Genomic DNA, 13,079 nt, shown 5'->3' on the forward strand with positions numbered 1-13,079 from the left:
GTTTTAGCTGAGCGCCTAACTACCATTATTGAACTCTCTTTCTACCACATTTTCTACAGAGACAGGGGTACTCTGTGTCAATATTTGGGCAGCACGCTATCTATTTTTTCACTATTTTTTCACAAATTTTTGTGATACTTGTTACATTTGTGTATAACATACTGATATACTTACGGTGTCTGTATCAATATTTGGACAGCACGCTATCTATTTTGTTACTATTTTTTGTACACCTGTTTCATACGTGTTATTGGGTGTATAATATACTGATATACTTACAGTTTCATTTTAGGTCTGAACACACACCTATATATATCCACTTCATATAAATATCAAACTATACTGAACTCTGATACATCTATTTGATAAGCACATACAAATACCATCACTCAAGATCTAGCGCTGGTGCTTTTTTCTTTATTTTACATACCTAATCTAATAGCCCTATAAAAATAAAAAAGCCCACCCAAAATAAAAAAAAACCCAGCCTACAATAAACTACCAATAGCCCTTAAAATGGCCTTTTGTAGGGCATTGCCCTAAGTTAAACAGCTCTTTTACCTGTAAAAAAAATACAAAGACCCCCCAACAGTAAAACCAAACACCCAACCAACCCCCCCAAAAAAAATCCTAACTCTAACAAAAACCTAAGATACCTATTGCCCTGAAAATTGCATTTGTATGGGCATTGCCCTTAAAAGGGCATTACGCTCTTTTGAATTGCCCTGTAAAGGGCATTTAGCTTGTTTACAAAAAGCTCAAACCCTAAACAACAAAAAAAACACCCAAACCTTAAAAATCCTAACACTATGCCCCGAAGATCCACTTACAGTTGCTGAAGTCCCGCTTGAAGGATCTTCATCCTGGTGGCTCCATCTTCATCCAGGTATCATCTTCTATCTTCATCCCGGTAGCGTCTTCTATTTTCATCCCGGCGGCACGGGGCGGATCCATCCTGAAGACATCCAGCACGGAGCATCCTCTTCATACGGTCGCCGCAGTACACTGAATCTTCAATGCAAGGTAAGCTATTCAAAATGGCGTCCCTTGCTTTCCTATTGGCTGATTTGATTTTGGAAATTCAAACCAGCGAATAGGATGAGAGCTCCTGAAATCCTATTGGCTGTTCAAATCAGCCAATAGGATGAGAGCTTCTGAAATTCTATTGGCTGATTTGAATAGCCAATAGAATTTCAGTAGCTCTCATCCTATTGGCTGATTTGAATTTCTAAAATCAAATCATATAAAATAGAAATGCAATGGACGCCATTTTGAATTGCGTACCTTGCATTAAAGATTCAGTGTACGTAGTAGTCAGCTCTATTACCTGTAAAAAAAAATAACAATCCCCCCCCGACATTACAACCCACCACCCACACACCCAACCCTACTCTAAAACCCACCCAATACCCCCTTAATAAAACCTAACACTACCCCCTTAAAGATCACCCTACCTTGAGAAGTTTTCACCCAAACGGGCCTAAGTCCTCAACGAAGCCGGGCGAAGTCTTCATCCAACCGGGCAGAAGAGGTCCTCCAGATGGGCATAAGTCTTCATCCAGGTGGCATCTTCTATCTTCATCCATCTGACGAGGAGCGGCTCCATCTTGAAGACATCCGACGCAGAGCATCCATCCAGACCGACGACTACCCGACGAATGAATATTCCTTTAAATGACGTCATCCAAGATGGCTCCCCTTGAATTCCGATTGGCTGATAGAATTCTATCAGCCAATCGGAATTAAGGTAGGAAAAATCCTATTGGCTGATGCAATCAGCCAATAGGATTGAGCTCGCATTCTATTGGCTGTTCCAATCATCCAATAGAATGTGAGCTCAATCCTATTGGCTGATTGCATCAGCCAATAGGATTTTTCCTACCTTAATTCCGATTTTCTGATAGAATTCTTTTTTCTGACACCTTCTCCCCATTGATGTCTATGGGTAAAGCGTGCACAAGCATGTCAAAACAGCGCTTGAATTGTGTGCAGTATGGAGCTCAACGCAACCATATTGCACGCACAAGCCGGCTGTTTGAAAACTTGTAATGGCTGCGCTATAGGGGGGTGAAATAATGCAACTTTTGTTGCATTCGTTAAATTCCCTATAGCGCGCATAACTTGTAATCTACCTGACAGTTTGTTACTCTTTTTTCTTTGGCCTAAATGCAACACATCCAATACTCAGTTTCTGCACACACAGAAAAAAAATGATGCCGACTTGCAACTTTATTTTTTTCTCTCAAGAGTTGACACCAACCTACTTTTTTAATTTCCATATCGAACTGAATGATACTGACAGAATTTGCCTATTGTATAAGTCATTTCAACCAATGGGAATTGAAATGGTGATATACATTCACTAGTACAGTGTTATTGCTCTTAGTTGCTTGTACTAGCAACAGCTATAAAGGATCGAATGAGAGAAGGCAAATCTCTGTACTTTTATATCTTGGAGTGTGCACAAGATTAAGTAGCTGTGGAACCTTTGTTACCCAGGGGATTGTTCATGTGATCCAGTGATGGAGTACATTAGGGAGATGAGGGACGAAACAGTGATAATATTTATAATTAAAACACATTTTATGATATCCCTGGAGTTCCTGCTTTTATCCGGGTAGTTGTGGGGCTTTATACCATTTGCCTACATACTAAGGGGCCAAATTATCTGTTTCCGGTGAGCCTTCAGACCGCGGCTCCATAACTCTGAGGCTGCAAACATCAATCCGCACGATCCTATACGATCGTGCTGATTTACACCCCCTGCTAGCGGCTGATTGGCCGCGAATATGCAGGCGGCAGCATTGCACAAGCAGTTCACAATAACTGTTTGTGCAATGATAAATGCCAACAGCGTATGCTGTAGGAATTTATCGATGTGCGGCGGACATGATACGTTACATCGTATCATGTCCGTCCGCACTTAAATAAATCGGCCCCTATGAGCTTAGTTATGGATCTGGAAAGTGTGAGTAACAACGTGTGTGGGTATTGATTGTCTTGCAAACAGACTTCACTATTGCCTCTCTCTCTTAGCGGTCCATTTATGGATTGAAAAAGACTGTATACAGCCTTCTATTCTCCACAAGCAAGATCCTCATAATACGCACTATAGCCTTACTGGTTTTGCTAATACATGTGTATTTTGCTGATGTAAAATGCTCTAAAGTTATTGAATCATTGCTTGAACTTGCAGGTAGTCTTGTGAAGAGGCATTTTATTACACTTCACTGTGTTCCCAGAATATTCAATATTGCAGCCTCACCATGTGCAGCGAGGTTTAGTGTAAATGATCACTTTACACAGTGTTTAATGACAATAATAATTTACATTTGTGAACTTAAACTCTTATGTTTTAAAACAATAGTCTTTTTCAGCTGGGACTATATGGGTATACTGTCATGTGTATATGGCGTGTTATTAAAATGTATTACACAGTGAAAATGTTTATTATATATTATAGCAAACTTATTTATAGTAAAAAAAATGATTTCATTTGACTTGTTTTTTGTTTATAAACAAGATTAACAGTGTGGGATATTAATATCTTCAGAAGAAAGTGGACATAACTTTCCATTTACAATAGTGGGCTTTACAAAGTTTGGACACTGTAAATAAGGTTTTAAAAAAATGATGAGATCTCTAACATTGAAACTATTACGGCTATTCAATCTTTCCAAACTGTTGATTCTCACTGTAGAAGGGGGTTTAGCTACATATCTTTTGAAAATATGCCGCCTCCACATTGCTGACATTCGCAAGCATTAGCAAAGACTTCAGATGTACTATGGTAGTGATATCTATACTTTCCTATAGAAACAGTCTCGCCAATCATCTGTACGGCAAGGAAAAGCACACTTTTTTAGAACATTTCACCTGATGTGAGCATTGAGAGACGAGCGAGACAGAAATAAACATTTCTTTTTGGGCTCTAAGGGAAAACAAAAATCAATAGTGTAGAATTTCAGTAGGAGCCACCCAGGATCCTATAATTGCCTGTACTTAAAGGGACATAAAACCCTTTTTTTTTTCTTTCATGATTTTGAAAGAGCTTGCAATTTTAAACAAATTTCTAATTTACTTATATTAGCTAATTTGTTTCATTCTCTTGTTGCCCTTTGCTGAAAAGCATATCTAGATAGACTCAGTAGCTGCTGATTGGTTTCTGCACATAGATGCCTTATGTGATTGGCTCACCCATGTGCATTGCTATTTCTTCAACAAAGGATATCTAAAGAATAAAGCAAATTAGATAATAGAAATAAATTGTAATGTGGTTTAAAATGGTATTCTCTATGTGAATCATGAAAGAAATTTTTTGGGTTTAATGTCCCTTTAAGAAGGCAGCATTTTGTAGGGTAGCACATTTTAGGGGTAGTTCTATAGCATGATGCCTTCAAATTTCTATGCTCTAAAAAAGTTTTATATATTAATTGTATTACAAATCAATAATGGCTGATTGTCTAGTAGGGTCATAACCCCTATAGGGCAGCAGAAAAATGAAATACATCATTGATTTAACCTCTAAAAGTACAAGTATACATGTAGGTTCCATTTTGCAGGCTCCTTGAATTTTTTTTTTTTTTTAAATAGTATGAGTACGTCTAATTATTAGAAAAGCAGGAACTGTTAGTACCAATACATAAAAAGACAGTAAACATCTTGGGCCAAATTACAAATGACGTGCTATTTAGCACTTCACTCGGGTGCAAGCACCGGCAGAGGTAAACTTTTAAGTTCAAAGTAAATTGTTTGCGCAAGAGTGAAAGCCAATGTGCACTAACTTCAGGAGTTCAGATATCGCGACCAAGCTAACTTTTTCTTTCTCTCCATAGGCTTCAAAGGAGAGCACAACTACAAAAAAAACCACTTATTTCTCACGAGCTAACCCGACAACGCATTAGACCTACAGCACTACCCCGAAGTGAGAAATAAATATTTGACATTCCTATGTTCTTCACATAGAGTAAAATGTTATTTTAATTTATAAATATATATATATATATATATATATACACACACACACTCACGGGCCACTTTATTAGGTACACCTGTTCAATTGCTTGGTAGCACAAATTGCTAATTAGCCAATCATATGACAGCAACTCAATGCATTTAGGCATCTAGACGTGGTGAGACAACGTGCTGAAGTTCAAACCGAGCATCAGAATGGGGAAGAAGGGGATTTAAGTGACTATGGACGTGGCATGGTTGTTGGTGCAAGACGGGCTGGCCTGAGTATTTCAAAAACTGCTGATCTACTGGGATTTTCACACACAACCATCTCTAGGGTTTACAGAGAATGGTCTGAAAAAGGGAAAATACCCTGTAAGCATCAGTTATGTGGACGACAATGCCTTGTTGATGTCAGAGGTCAGAGGAGAATGGGCAGACTGTTTTGAGATGATAGAAAGGCAACAGTAACTCAAACAATCACTCGTTACGACCAAGGTATGCAGAATACCATCTCTGAACACACAACATGTAGAACCTTGAAGCAGATGACCACACCGGGTGCCACTCCTGTCAGCTAAGAACGGGAAACTGAGGCTACAATTCGCACAGGCTCACCAAAATTTGACAATAGAAGATTGGAAAAACGTTGCCTGGTCTGATGAGTCTCGATTTCAGCTGCAACATTCAGATGGCAGTGTCAGAATTTTGCATAAACAACATAAAAGCATGGATCCATCCTGCCTTGTATCAACGGTTTAGGCTGGTGGTGGAGGTGTAATGGTGTAGGGAATATTTTCTTGGCACATTTTGGGCCCCTTATACCAATTATGCATAGTTTAAATGCCTACCTGAGTATTGTTGCTGACCATGTCCATCTCTTTATGACTACAGTGTATTGTACCCATCTTCTGATGGCTACTTCCAACAGGATAATGCATCATGTCACAAAGCTCAAATCCTCTCAAACTGATTTCTTGAACATGGCAATGAGTTCACTGTACTCCAATGGCCTCCACAGTCACAAGATCTCAATCGAATAGAGCATCTTTGGGATGTGGTGGAACGGGAGATTCGCATCATGGATATGCAGCCATCAAATCTGCAGCAACTGCGTAATGCTATCATGTCAATATGCACCAAAATCTCTGAGGAATGTTTCCAACACCTTGTTGAATCTATGCCACAAAGAATTAAGGCAGTTCTGAAGGCAAAAGGGGGTCCAACCCGGTACTAGCAAGGTGTAAGTAATAAAGTGGCCAGCGAGTGTGTGTATATATATATATATATATATATATATATATTTATGTTTTGTTTTTTTAATAAAATACATATCTATACTTATATATCTATATGAATATATGCAGGTATAAATATATACAGATATAAATATTTAGAAATACAAAGAACATTGGAATGTAAAACATTTACACAGTAAAAAACATAATTCATAAGAATATTCAATAAAAATGTTTTTTCTTGTTTTCAGGTATTTAAGTGGAAAAGGTTTCAAAGTATATATACTTAAATGTATACATGTGTATACATGTGTTTATATGTATGTATATACATATATAAACACTTAAAAATATGGGGTGCGATCCGATATACGGTGCAGGTTTCGGCGCAAGCGTGGAAACCTGCGCCGTCCGTAGTTTCAGCTCGCACATTGAGCTATCCCATATACGGCGCCGGCATTTGCTAAAGTGCCGTAAGTCTGACAAACTAGCGATGTCCAGAAATCTGCGTAAGTACAAATTTCTGGAGTCGCCAGTGACTTTAGAAACTGCCGCCGCCTAAAAAAACTGACTAAAATATTAAATCTCCCGTTACTGTCTAACACGCCTCCCAAACATAGCCCGACACGTATACCCCTCTATCCGCAATCCCCCTCTCACTCCAAACAATAAATATATTAACCCCTAAACCGCCGCTCCCGGACCCCGCCGCCAGCTACATTAACTATATTACCCCCTAATATGATCCCCCTACACCGCCGCCACCTATTTTAACTATATTAACCCCTAATGTGAGCCCCCTACCCTGCCGCCACCTACATTATATGTACTACCCCCTAATCTGACCCCCTTACACCGCCGCCACCTATATTAAAATTATTAACCCCTAATCTAATCCCCCTACACCGCCGCCACCTATAATAAATGTATTACCCCCTAAAATACTAAAGTGTCCCTACACTGCATTGTCCCAGTAATCAGCTCTATTACCAGCCCTTAAAAGGGCCTTTTGCGGGGCATTGCCCCAAAGTAATCAGCTCTTTTACCTGTAATCTGACCCCCCTACACCGCCGCCACCTATATTAAATATATTAACCCCTAATCTAATCCCCCTACACCGCCGCCACGTATATTAAATATATTAACCCCTAATCTAATCCCCCTACACCGCCGCCACCTATATTAAATATATTAACCCCTAATCTAATCCCCCTACACCGCCGCCACGTATATTAAATATATTAACCCCTAATCTAATCCCCCTACACCGCCGCCACCTATATTAAATATATTAACCCCTAATCTAATCCCCCTACGCCGCCACCACCTATATTAACTATATTAATCCTAATTATATTAGGGTTAATATAGTTAATATAGTTATTATATTATATATATTATTAATATATTAACCCTATCTAACCCTAACACCCCTATCTTAATTATTATTGCAATAAATCTAAATAATATTAATATTATTAACTAAAATATTCCTATTTAAAACTAAATACTTACCTATAAAATAAACCCTAAGATAGCTACAATATAATTAATAATAACATTGTAGCTATTTTAGGGTTTATATTTATTTTACAGGTAACTTGGTATTGGCTGATTAGACTAGCCAATAGAATTACAGTAGCTCTTATTCTATTGGCTATTCAAATCAGCCAATAGAATTAAAGTAGCTCTCATCCAATTGGCTGATTTGAATTTGAAGGCTCAAATCAGCCAATAGGAATTCAAGGGACGCCATTTTTAATCGCGTACCTTGAATTCCTATTCAGTGTACGGCGGCGATCGTATGAAGAGGATCCTCCACGCTCCATGGCTCCGGTCTTCAGTTCCAGCGTCGCCGATCTTCAGTTCCTGCATCGCCGGTCTTCAGTTCCAGAGAGGACGGTCTCCAATTCCAGAGAGGACGCAATCAATTTGGGGTACCTTGCATTCCTATTGGCTTAATTTTTAAAAACAGCCAATAGGATTAGAGCTACTGAAATCCTATTGGCTGTTCAAATCAGCCAATAAGATTTCAGTAGCTCTCATCTGGGAAGACCGCCACATCTGGGAAGATTGCTCCGGACCTCCGCTCCACGCCACCTTCGCTGTGGATGAAGATGATGGACCCGCCTGAAAGAAGACCTTCTCCGCCGGACTTCTGAAACCGTGAGTACCTATTTGAGGCTTTAGTGTTAGGTTTTTTAAATTTAAATGTTTGTTTTTTTATATTAGGGTTTATTGGGAAATTTGCAAAAGAGCTGAATGCCCTTTTACGGGCAGTAAAAAAGAGCTGAATGCCCTTTTAAGGGAAATGCCCATTCAAATGCCCCTTTAGGGGCAATGGGTAGTTTAGGTTTGTTAGTGTTAGTTTTTTTATTTTCGGGGGTTTGGTGGGTGGGGGGTTTTACTGTTAGGGGGGACTTTGTTTATTTTTAATGTAAAAGAGCTGATTTCTTAAGGGCTGTTGGTAGTTTATTCTTAGATTAGGGAGTGTTTTTATTTTGGGGGGGCTTTTTTATTTTCATAGGGATTCGGCTTAATTTTTTTATTTTGGAAAGTGTTGTTTATTATTTTTTGTAATGTTAGCTTTTTTTATTTTTTGTAATTTTAGATTAATGTAATGTAATTTTTTTTTTATTTTAATTGTAATGTAGTATTTTTTTTAATAGGGGGCTTAGTCATTAAATTAGTTTTTTGCTTTGTGGGGGTTCATGAGTATATTAGGTTTAATGCGTTGTGGGTTTTATTTTTCTTAATAAATCATACGGGCGTTTTTTTTTTTTTAAATAGTTATTGTGGGCGGTTAGTTTTTATTTTTATTACTTATTGCGGATGGTTAGGTTTTTTTTTGTAATACTTATTGCGGGTGGTTATTTTTTATTTTTTTTGTAATGCTCAGTTTGCCTTCGCTGCAACCCGGTGGATTTCGCTGCATCTAGGTGAATTCTTTTGGCTGTGTGCACAGCCAACATTCTGTTGGGTGCCTCGCTCTGCCAACATTTCTTTGAGGATGCGTGCGCAACTGCCGACGGCAACGGACGTGTTATAAACGCGATTATAGTATAGATAGGAAAAAATAAGTCTAATAAAGTTAATGGATATTTTTGTATAGAGACCCAAAACCTTTTAAAGGGACATGAAACCCAAAATTTTTCTTTTATGATTTAGGTAGAATATACAATTTTAAACAACTTTCCAGTTTACTTCTATTATCAAATTTGTTTAATTCTCTTGGTATCATTAGTTGAAGGAGCAGCAATGCACTTCTGGTATCTAACTGAACATATGGGTGAGCCAATAACAGTTGTAATCTTGCCCTAAATGTGGAATATTGTAGCAATTTTGCAATTAAAATATCCCTTTAATATTTAGAGCTCACCGACTAGATGACATTTTTCTTCTTTCAGTGATCTGCTTTAATACACTTTAATGCACATGTCATGAATCTTAGGGTTCTTTAGACTCTATTAGCAAATATCAGCCTATCATAGCAATTCTATAGTCTGCCATGAGTCTCCATCTTCATGCTCTGTCTCATGTATTTATTCTGAACCTTAAAGGGACACTGAACCCCAATTTTTTCTTTCGTGATTCAGATTGAGCATGAAATTTTAAGCAACTTTCTAATTTACTCCTATTATCAAATTTTCTTAATTCTCTTGGTATCTTTATTTGAAATGCAAGAATGTAAGTTTAGATGCCGGCCCATTTTTGGTGAACAACCTGGGTTGTTCTTGCTGATTGGTGGATAAATTCATCCACCAATAAAAAAGTGCTGTCCAGAGGAATGAACCAAAAAAACGCTTAGATGCCTTCTTTTTAAAAAAAAAGATAGCAAGATAACGAAGAAAATTTGATAATAGGAGTAAATTAGAAAGTTGCTTTAAATGTCATGCTCTATCTGAATCACAAAATAATTTTTTTTGGGTTCAGTGTCCCTTTAAGGGGACACGGTATTATAAAATATAATTAATATAATAAGCTTCAAATATCTTCTTATACTAGCTGTAAGATAATAAATCTATGGGAAATCGCCACCTTTATATTTGTTTTTAAAATAGATGTTATTTTCTAATTGAAACCACCACCCATTTTCTAAAGTGCATGTCCGCTCAAATTACTTAGTCTACAGAAAGCACAGACCTCCTTATGTTATCCCTCTAGGCAAACAAAGGCTAGTATTGAAAAGTTGATTAGGGATGGTGGTTTTAATGAGCAAAGCCAGTTATTTGTAAAGCAAAAAATATACGTAAAAAGCTATTTTCAATAGATGTAATACTATGGCACTGGTATAACAAGTCATTACAAACACATAAAGGGCCAGATTACTAGTGGAGTGCTATTTAACGCACACCCGAACAAGCGTTAACTGAGCTAGAAGTACCTTTTTTGTGTGCGTCGGATTGCACACATATTATGAGTTAAAAATAAACTGTTTCCACTTGCGCTCTAACCCAACAAGCACAAAAAACAAACGTAGAATATTGTGTGCACGATCATATAATCCCCATAGAAATCAATGGAGCAAAAAAAGTGGGGGGAACAACCAACACACTACTCGCGTGCAAACCCAATCGCATATACTCAAGTGAGCTAACTCAACGTGAAAATATTAATATTTCACATTACAAAGTTCTTCACATAACAGAATATGTACTATGTATTCTTAAATACATATTTCTAAATATATCTGATGGTATTTTGGCACAATATATATATATATATATATATATATATATATATATATATATATATATATATATATATATATATACCGTATATATAGATACAGATATATACAGATATATATAGAAAAAATAGCTGATGCACAGTCATTGTCAGATATTATCACAAAAATCTGTATGCAAATGACATAAGATAAGAACAATACTCTCCTTAAACAGTGGACCGCTGCCTTCTTGCAGTCTCTCCCGATAGACTGTACTGAATATCGCTGTGGAATATAGATGGCGCAGGTCCTATACGGTTCTTATTTTAGTTCCTTGTCTGACTCTGCAGATCTCTAATAAAGGAGAAGGGCTTGATGTGTTTGTAACCGTTAAGTGATAATAATGCAGTATACGCACTCCATAAATTCTGTGTATTCGACCCGTATTGTGAGAAAACAATATCCGGTGAAAAAACACAGCCAAACTGTGAATAGAAGGAGGAATATTCTATTGGAGGGGTGATAGAATACTCTATATATAAAACAAGTAGTAACTTATTCCATTGAAGATTAAAGTCCAGCGCAGTCACAGAAAAAAAAAAAAAGAAAAAGCCAAATACTGGATAAAAACAAAGCTTTAATAGAGCTAAAAGGAATATCTTTTTAGAAATACTTAGAACATATTCCCCTATGTGCAGAACATTGGAATGTGAAATATTTACAATAAATACATAGTTAAAACCTTTATTAAAAATGAATATAGCATAAATATGTTTTTTCGGGTTTTCATCTACTTAAAGGGACATGAAACCCAATTTTTTTCTTTCATGATTTAGCTGAAAGATTTAGATGAAAGAGCATACAATGATAAACAACTTTTTAATTTACTTCTATTATCTATTTTGCTTCATTCTCTTGATATTCTTTGCTGAAAAGCATATCTAGATATGCTTAGTAGCTGCTGATTGGTAGCTGCACATAGATGCCTCCTGTGATTGGTTCACTGTGTGCATTGGTATTTCTTCATTAAAGTATATCTAAAGAATAAAGCAAATTAGGTAATAGAAGTAAATTGGAATGTTGTTTAAAGTTATATTCTCTACCTTAATCGAAAGAAAATGTTTGGGTATAGTGTCCCTTTAACTGCAAAGGGCTTCTTATATATATTGTATATATATATTTACATATGTGTACATATGTATTTATGTGTTTATATGTATATATGTCTCTAAATACATACAGTTTATACACATAGAAATACATAAACACATGTACACACACGTGTATATATATATATATATATATATATATATAGATAGATAGATAGATAGATAGATAGATAGATAGATAGATAGATACATACATATGCAGCTTTAGCGATGTGTGTGTATGTATGTATCTCCACATTAAAGCCCTTTGTCTGCCTTTTAACACCTGAGACTTTTTAACTTTTGTGTGCAATATTTTTTTTTATATAATTTTTATTAGATGGTGTTATTTTGAGTGCAAGTGTACTTTGTAATGTATTTTTCACGTGTTTTGTAAGACTTTTTTTGTTAACCAGAGCTCGGAGGACGCGGTAATCATTCTAGCATAAATCACGAATGCACTCAGTCGATCGCATTTACTTTCAATTTTTAATATGAGCGATACACCTGGCACACCCAAGCTCCCGAAATAAACCCCTTATCGCTCACTCAGAAAAGTTAGCGCTCCACTCGTAAGATGGCCCTAAGTGGGAAACATTTTTACATTTAGAAAGATATTCTTATATATTTCACAATGTTTTTTCATAGTTATATAGTATGCACCTTGCTTATTGTTTCTTCACAGCTGTATAATACTCCTTTGATAGTTATATTCTAATATACCTACTTGTTCTGAGACTCTTTATGTGCCCAGCCACAGTTCCATATGGATACCTACCTTGAAATAAAAACTGAGTAAAATAAAGGCATCAAATTAAAGGGACATTCAGGGCCGTCTTTAACACAGGGCAAAAGGGGCAGCTGCCCAGGGCCCAGTCCTAAAAAAATAAATAAAAAAAAATATTTTTTTTTTATGGTTCATACCAGACTGTTGATGTGACATGAGGAACACACACATTCAGTCCTAATACTGTCACAGTCAAAAGTACTCTGCTTATATATATTTTTTTAACAAAACTGTGCCAGACCGTGGCGGTGTCATGTGACATGCCAAGCTATTGCCATGTGCTG

The 13,079-nt window shown here is 36.8% G+C and overlaps 1 protein-coding gene across 2 annotated transcripts in view; it reads right to left on the bottom strand.

Moving 5' to 3' along the window:
• LOC128663378 (aminopeptidase Ey-like) overlaps positions 1-13,079 on the bottom strand; it is a 173,187-nt gene that overhangs the window by 77,298 nt on the left and 82,810 nt on the right. Inside the window, exon 1 of one of the 2 annotated variants that reach the window (XM_053717684.1) lies at positions 12,787-12,823. The exons of the other annotated variant lie outside the window; for it this stretch is intronic. The gene's annotated coding sequence lies outside the window, so the exon portion shown is untranslated. Of the gene's footprint in view, positions 1-12,786; positions 12,824-13,079 lie in introns of those variants that run through there. 2 annotated transcript variants of the gene reach the window in all.

Source organism: Bombina bombina, chromosome 6 (assembly GCF_027579735.1).
Source record: "Bombina bombina isolate aBomBom1 chromosome 6, aBomBom1.pri, whole genome shotgun sequence".
NCBI lineage: Eukaryota > Metazoa > Chordata > Amphibia > Anura > Bombinatoridae > Bombina > Bombina bombina.